Source organism: Primulina tabacum, chromosome 7 (assembly GCF_025594145.1).
Source record: "Primulina tabacum isolate GXHZ01 chromosome 7, ASM2559414v2, whole genome shotgun sequence".
In the NCBI taxonomy this organism is placed as follows: Eukaryota; Viridiplantae; Streptophyta; class Magnoliopsida; order Lamiales; family Gesneriaceae; genus Primulina; species Primulina tabacum.
The window spans coordinates 10,849,641-10,857,844 of NC_134556.1; the positions used below are offsets into that span (position 1 = coordinate 10,849,641).

The 8,204-nt window shown below is 37.6% G+C and overlaps 1 long non-coding RNA gene across 1 annotated transcript; it reads right to left on the reverse strand.

The window, feature by feature from the left end:
* Positions 1 to 3,137: 3,137 nt before the first annotated feature.
* LOC142551138 (uncharacterized) lies at positions 3,138 to 7,377 on the reverse strand. The gene is made up of 2 exons (XR_012821503.1): positions 4,633 to 7,377; positions 3,138 to 4,537 (listed from the first exon to the last, which is right to left on the reverse strand). It is a non-coding gene; the product is annotated as an uncharacterized LOC142551138 (long non-coding RNA).
* Between the last annotated feature and the right edge of the window lie 827 nt (positions 7,378 to 8,204).

Sequence of the window (8,204 nt, forward strand, 5' to 3'; positions counted from 1 at the left end):
GCTTAACATTGTATTACACATGTACTAAGTTAAGATATATTTGATTCAATCAAGAGTATTGTCGTGGCTAAGATTGATTTTATTTGCATGCTTAGTAGACCCTTTCTCTCTAGTAAAATTGGTAAAAGATATTTGCATTGGCCGAATTTACATTAATCTATTATCCTCAAAATTCAATGAAAGGCAAGGCTATCACTGATTTTTTAGTTGATCACTCTTCACCTTGTGAGTTTATCGAAGAGCGGGTTGGATTTTTAGTTTGTAGAGCGGGAGTTCAACCATGGAAACTAAAATTCGATGGATCAAGTACAAAACAAAAGTTAGAGCTGGTATTGTGATCACCTCCAAAAAAAGGTGTGAAAACCACTATATCTTTTAATTTGGGTTTTTCATGAACCAATAATCAAGCAGAGTACGAGTTATTGTCATTTGACTGGAAATTCTGAAAGATTTGGGTGGAAAATAGTTGCTGATATCAGGGATTTCACAGCCAGGTACTTAAAAAACTGTCAATGGAGTTCAAATGCATTGATTTATCATTAACAATGTGTTACACTGTTATGTCCCAACTTTTAGAAGATTTTGAAGAACTTTCATTGGTGCATGTACCAAAGCAAGAAAGTTTGGAGGCGGATAAATTAGCTCAAATAGCCCCGAGGATAAAAATGTTGCCAGAAACTACACATCAGCTGTTCATGATTCAGAAAAAACAGGTAGACACACTTAACTTAGATATTAACTTAACAGGTGATTGAAGAGATGACATAAAACAGGTACTATAATCTCCTGGGAGATATATTCTCTATGGTTTGAAAATAATAGCTCTTAACCACGTCTTAGTAGAAAGGGGTTTGTACAGAAATAGGCTTGATGGTTTTCTCATGAGATGAGTAAGTTTCCAGAAGCATTGGAAACCATAAAGAAAGTTCACGAGGGAGTTTGCATAGCGCACCAATCTAGAGTGAAGATGAGATGATTGATCAAAAGATATGACTACAAAAATATGCAAAGGGATGTCAGCCCTATCAAAATCACGAGAAAATCCAAAGAGTTCCAATTGATTAACTTAATAGCATGGTGAAACAATGGCCGTTCAAGGGTTGGGCCATGAATTTAATAGGTAAAATTTACCCAACATCATCTATATTTAGTTTATTCTCGTGGCCACATATTTTTCACTAAAGGGGTAGAAGCAGTACATTTGAATAAAATAGAACAAGGTGATGTCATTAACTTCTTGAAGAAAAATGTCATTCATAGATTTGGGATTCCGAAGTCATTAACCACATATCAAGGCACTAAGTTCACTGGTTCTGAGATAAGGGAGTTTGCATAAGATTGTGGAATCAAATTGATCAACTCATTTCCATTTCCCACAATCCAATGGATAGACCTAAGCATCGAATAAGGTTCAAATAATAATTTTATAGAAAATGATGAAAGAAAATCCAAGAGATTGGCCTATGCTGTTGTCAAAAATGTTGTGGGCCTATAGAACTTCTAAAAGGACTGCCACCAGAGTAAATCAATTAGCCCTTACCTTAGTCCACGATGCAGTGCGAACATTGGATGTTATGGTACCATAAAGGCGAAACAAACTTTCCCTGAACATTACAATGAATCAATGATCACAAAGTTAGAAGAAGTGGATGAGTTGAGAATCCATGCATATAATGCCTTAATATTACAGAAGTAGAAAATTTCGAGGATCTACATCAAGAGGTTTTAGAAGAAAAGTTTCCATGAAGGGGAAATCGCGTGGAAGTTTATAGTACCTTTTGGAACAAAGGACAGTGAGTTGTAAAAAAAGTTCCAAAATTGGGAAGGACCATTCAAGGTGCATAAGTATTGAGGAAAATGCATATTGACTATCAAATTTAGATGGTCAACCACATAAAAGATCCATAAATGACAAGTATTTATAGCCATACTTTTCAATAAAGTAATGAACAAAGAGAGAAGATATTCTTTTCTCCAGGAAGGAGTTGGATTTATGATCGCTTTAGATTTTGTTTCTATTTTTGTTATAATTGATTGAGTATTATGAAATATTGTAGATAAAGTAATATCTACAGCCACTTCAATGTATTGTGTTAACAGTAACAATTCAAGAGGTGAACCTTCTAATTACTTAAAAATGGTTTTTATATGTGGGGAGTTGGTAATAGGTCCACTTATGCACATGTTTCTGGTTTGTTGTCATTGTTATCTAGTATAAAATCGTCGATAAATAGGCTATATGGCCACTTTGGTATTTTTTTCTATTTGTGCAACAGTAACTCAAGAGGTAGGCCTCCAGGATACCTAAAAGGCGTGACAAAATAGGACACAAAAGCGGAGAGTTGGAGTTAATATGACTAAGAGGAATGAATAGACGATGTAGCTCAACAAGTTATTCTTAAAAGTTCATTTTGTATATAGTTGGTTTTATAGCCACTTTTGTATAGATTTTGCATTTTGTTTCAAAACTCAAAGTACGCGCAGAGCCACTATTGTAATTATTTGTTGTATTCAAATATGAAAATTGTTGAATAAATTTGGCCACTAGGACATTTGTGGTTCATCATGAAATTAATTAAATGAATACTCAGGAGTGGGAAGTTGTGCAGGTCAATTTATTATTTTTATAGGAAATGGAGAAAAGGGATTGGTTGATTAACAGAGAATATAAATCCAACACCCAACATCACACGCAAACCTATCTTCCTCCCTCAACCAACATCCGATAACCACAATGTCAAAACCAACAGTCACCAAACATAAAGTGGAGCCACTATATGCTAAAGCAGTAAATAGACATGTATGCAGGAAAAGATGTCCGACTGAAGTACAATGCATAGACATGTATATGGGAAAGAGGTCTGATTGAATTGTAATGCATAGACATGTAAGGGTATGACTGAAGTGCAATGCGTATATGTTAAGGATGAGGAAGTTGTTTTGAGTGAATGCAACACATAAATTCACATATAGGGTCAGATTTACTTGCGTTGCGAACTGCTCCAGACTAACACCAACATTTAAGGGCTGAGTTCATCACAGGGTTGAGGCTAACCCATGGCTCAATCCAGTGTTACTTGTTATGGGTAAACACACCAGCAACAAAGGAGACGAGTAAACAAGGATGCAAGCTAATAGAAAATTCAAAGGAGAAGTACACTAGCAAATCTTCTACAATGCAAGTCCTATGATCAAAATGTAACTATTGTTTACAATCGAATGCATCCTATTCAACCGAGCATAAGAAATTCACTGAAATAAAGCTCAAAGTTGATCCCACTTGGCCAGACACTCTAATTGGGTGTTCTTGGCCTCCTGAATCTTCTTTGCCCAGATTTGGTAGTCATTTTTAAGGCCAAGAAGTTGCTGGCCAATAGCATGTGAGTCCTTCTTGTTGTCCACTAGGGTGACCTATAAGGTTTCAGCATCCTCCAGTAGAGTATCCATCCTTGCTTGACGCCTCTGTATTTCTTCCTCCAATCTCTTAACCTCGGACTCTTCTACATCGTAGCTGGATGTCACTATGTCAATCTGCTCACGAATGACCCTATCTTGCATGATCAAAATCCTCATTTTTCTCATGTTTACCCTGGAAAGATGTACGATATATATCGTATCTGCTCTAACAGCAAAGGCCACATTGGAGTGAGAGAATATGATTGAAAGATCATCTAGTAGACCCCGAGGAAGAAAATTCTAGAGAAGTGTTGAGAATATAAACAAATGAAAGCATTGCTAGTCGTTGAGACTCTCTGAGATGACGCCAGAAAAGGTCAAGGAAGTTTCAAACTGTCATATTAGAATGAGCAAGAGCCTCCATTGATGGGACATACCTCTCAAGATTAGAGGTCGTAGAGGAAACCATATATGAGAAACTTATATCAACATGTCTATCTGGCTCACTAATAAACCGGAGTCGGGCCCTCTGAGATTACATTTTCTCTCAAATAATCAAGTTTAAAGCTGAGTATAATACATTATTTAAGGAAATTTAATACAAATAGATGGTTGAATGAGATTACCAATAAAGGAGTGGCAACGTGTAGGGAGCCAGAATGAGTTTGTATACTCCAAGTAACTGATGGAGACATGTATGGAGAAAACTCATAACAATCAGCCAAGAAAAAATTTGCTCGTTTCTCAAAAGGGCCTAAATTACCCTCAATGTACCACTAGGGACTTTAATCTTTGAGGTTATCTCTTCGAGTGTAATAGATCTTGAATCAGCTTGAGTGAATTCGTCATCATCATAATCTTCGGCACTAGAAACTCTATCAAACGGGTCTTTAGGAATAAGAGATGAGTCATCATCTCTGAGGATAATAGGGATTCGAATGACGGATAGGTTATCGCCAACCAAAAATTTGGTTTCTTGTTGTAGATTTCTTTGTTGAGTTTTGTTAGCACAAAGACTACATCTTTCTTAGTTTTCACGCTTCTGGAGGATTACCCAACCTACGAGCTCCTTGGGTATCAAATTTCGCAAGTTTAGCAGCAAGAGGTATCTCTTCTATTATCAAATCTCGCTTACAAGCACCTGCAGAAAACATCGAAGAGATACGAAAACAATGAAATACGGTGATATGCAAGTGATTTAAACATAAAAGCACGTGAAAAGATGCAAGACATTACCAGGGTGTCGAACTACTGATTGAATCGGATCGAGGAACGAGGACCTACACCAGACAGTGAATGAGAACACTTTCTGGTCTAGCTTCATAATTGGACTCAAAAATATTTGGGGTAGCGTAGAGAGTAGCTACACAGTGGCCTTAGAAAATTTATTGTACACGATCTCTGAGGCAATATGCGTTAAATCCACTTGGAAAGATAAAGTAGCATGAGGGATCTCTTGTGAATACCAGAATTGGTATGCGCACAAGGAAAGGTTGTAAAACTCAAAGGACCAACTTGATTTGTTGTTGTATGGCTGACGAGTAGAAAAACAATCCACTATTAACAATTAATGATGGATATATTGAGTCATAAGCAATACTGCAACCTTATCAAGGGATTGGCCATGAAAATCGGAGTAAACATTAACCACGAGAGACTGTGTCAAGAAAGGAATACTAGGTCGTGGGAGTAGGTTGAGTAGCTCGATTGTCAAGGAAGTGGTCTATCAACTCAGAGGCCGAGAGAATCAAATGGCTTCCCATCAAGGAAGTGGTACGCAACATAGTGTGATGACCGACAAGAAAGTCTATCAGGCCAAGAAAGTAGGAGAAAGCCCATATTTTCAAAAATCATGAGATTCCCCCCGAGTTTGGAAATAGTGACACATTGATTCAAGCTCTGATACACAGACTCCAGAAGCATAACCGCCAAGTAATATACTCTGACAGTGCTAAAAGAGCATGCTAATGGCAGATATTCAGAGGACGACTTACCAGAAGAGGGACAAAATATGTAATGACAGATTAATACCCAAAGAAACATGGAATGCTTGGTAACAAAAGAAATACTAGAGTGTGAGGACCACTCTTTCACCACAGCCCGATAGGAAGGATATCAATGAGCTAGTGTAGAAGCAGAAGTAAAGGGAGTCAGACACTACTATAGGTAAGCCGAGGAACAAATATATAATAGAGATTATAGACAATGGACTAAAAGGGAGGATAAAATAATCGCAAGGGACAAAAAACTAAGAAGACAATCAAATAATACATATTGTTTAGTAATTTTCATCTTGGAAATCATGACAAGTGGCCATAAGCCATGTTGGCGCCATTGTAGTCGAAAATGGGGTTCCAGATGATCTATCATTTGACCCAGTCTTCAGGGACCCTCGGCCAAGATTTAAATTGAGAGAGATTACTATCTGGCAGTAAAGGCCGAGAAAGTAGTAAGTCCCCAGAATGCAGTGAGGGCAAATGGAAGAGTGAGTTGTGGACTGATAGGGGAAATTGGTTTTCAGAATATGAAGGATGTCGTACATGCCCAATAGTGGCAGAAGCAAGGAAACTTGAAGCTTTTGTCCTAAATTCCAAACAACAGAGAGATAAGAGCAGAGCAATACAGAAGAAAAACATGATGGGAGCTTCTGACCCGTATAAAGGTTGGCTAGAACTGAGTACACTTAGAATAAGTACAACAGCACTTAAAACTCCCCCATCAGGTAAATTAACTAGAAGCCAAAAAATACCCGTTATAATAGATGTGAAAAGGTGAGCCAGGGGAATGGCTAAGACCAAGGTAAGAATAGAGGCCGCGATGTCGGGAGAATCGGTAAGAACAATGGTAGGCATGGATGGAGCAAAAACTTCTGATGGTGGATTCAATGCATTGAAAATTGTCAAAGATGGAGAAATCACAGCAGTTGTCAATAAAAACCATAAGCAAAGCAATAAAAACCATAAGCAAAGCAACTCCCCACACTTCATTAGAGGAAAAAAAAAGTGCATACCTATTATATTCACTAACTGTAGAGACGACGTTTAAAACTAGTAATTTGGTTAGGGGTAAAAAACATTACATGCATGCAAGAAATATTTAAAGCGTCATTTTTCGCAGATATACATAATGTGGTCAAACAATAATTATCCCATCACACTCACAAGCTAAGGCCAACCAATGAATATCCTTTCAACACCACATGACAAGATCACCTATCATTCATTCATGCTTTAAACAAAATCCGAAGTACAAAGAACCGAAGCAGGTATTGCTGAACTCCATTCAAAGTAACAAACAACTCCAGTTAATCTTCTTTCAAAAAAACCCAAATAATTGAATGATTAACCTCATAGACCAATAAATCGGATACTAGGATATACGATTCGAGAGAGGGGCACGAAAGTAACCGAGGGCCATAGAGGATAAATAACGCATATGTACATTAGATCGAGCAGAAACATCCAAGGGAAGATCTAGACTGGCCATGGTAGTTGAGGAACCGTTGCTCGCACCGATGTTAGCAGCCATTCCTATTTCAAGATGCGAATGGGAACCCAATTGGACTCCGGTGGAGAATCCAGAAATAAAAGCAAATGGGTTAGGAACAGAAGCAGAACCGGGGAACGTCACGGGCGGTGGAACAGAAGCAATGACTTGGTGGAAGTCGGGTGCTCATGGTACTCGATTCAAGGAGGCGCGCCGACGAAGAATCTTGGGCCATAGTTGTTTTTTTAAAAAAGAAATGGCAGCTTAGTAATAAAGAAAAGCAGAGGGAGAATAGGTGGTTTGCGAAGAAGATAGCAGTGTTTGGGTGTCAGGTAGCCAAGCGCGGTGGTCTTCGACAGCGCGAGAAAACATGAGGAAGATGGCCGAGAAAACGCGAGGAAGATGGCAACAATGCAAGGATAAGAAAGTTAGTAGGAAGGTTGGGAACTAGGGCTTTCAATTTGGGGGATTAAAGCTTGGACTTTACAGGCGAAAGAAAAGAAAGTCGATGGAGAAAACAGATGAGCGGGAGACGTCTGCTTTCGATTTAAACTCAATGGGGAGTGAATGTGGGCTGCTCTGCCCAAAAGCAAACGATCCAGTTCTGAAATAGTAATTGGGCCTCATGGTGGCAAGTGGATAAAGCAAGTTAGCTTTAGGACATATATAAAAAGCAATTGGGACAATGCTTTCGAGGGACATTTGTGAATATATATTTTAAAAGCCCAAAGCTGGTCACGCTCAAGCCTTGGTGGAAAATTTGAATTGATTTGAAAAAATCAAAAGTGTTACGAAAAAGTAAAAATTTATGGTAAAAAAAGTAAAAATAACAAACTCTCAAAATTATCAAACTACAACTTTATAATATTTTTCTCTCAACTCAATTGTGAATTTCTTCACAAATGGTGATGCTATTTATAGAATTTCTTTGGTAATAATCTAAAAAATAAATTACATCATTACCTTAATCATCACACACAAATTTCTAATTTTTACAACTCTTATTTTCAACATTAAACTATTCAACATTCAAATATTCAATACACCTATTTTGAATATTAATTTTCAACACTCCCCCTTGTGATGATGATCATAATGATTGTATTTGTTACGTGTTTTTATATTGTCTCATTAAAAACCTTACTAGAAAAAATCCATTGGAATAAAAACCATAGTAAGAGAAAAAGAGTGCAGTCACGTAAACTCCCCCTGATGTTGACATGAACAATTCTTCACAAATTTCGTAGATTACGCATCCCAATATTATATATGTTCTTTCTGAATATTGTCGTAGGAAGTGCCTTTGTGAAGAGATCTGATGA